The sequence below is a fragment of the Sapajus apella genome, unplaced genomic scaffold (genome assembly GCF_009761245.1).
Source record: "Sapajus apella isolate SASKATOON/1434 unplaced genomic scaffold, GSC_monkey_1.0 scaffold3, whole genome shotgun sequence".
Classification (NCBI taxonomy): domain Eukaryota; kingdom Metazoa; phylum Chordata; class Mammalia; order Primates; family Cebidae; genus Sapajus; species Sapajus apella.
Genome location: NW_022436943.1, coordinates 65,549,624 through 65,549,883, shown reverse-complemented (window position 1 = coordinate 65,549,883; position 260 = coordinate 65,549,624).

Here is a 260-nt window from a genome sequence, read left to right as displayed (position 1 = left end):
CCACCTGGCAGTCCTCACCTGGCAGCCCCCACCTGGCAGTCCCCACCTGGCAGCCCTCACCTGGCAGTCCCCACCCGGCAGCCCACACCCGGCAGCCCTCACCTGGCCAGCCCCCACCCGGCAGCTGCCATCTGGCCAGTCCCCACCCGGCAGTCCCCACCCGGCAGTCCTCACCCGGCAGCCTCCACCCGGCAGCCCTCACCCGGCAGTCCTCACCTGGCAGCCTTCACCTGGCAGTCCCCACCTGGCAGTCCCCACCT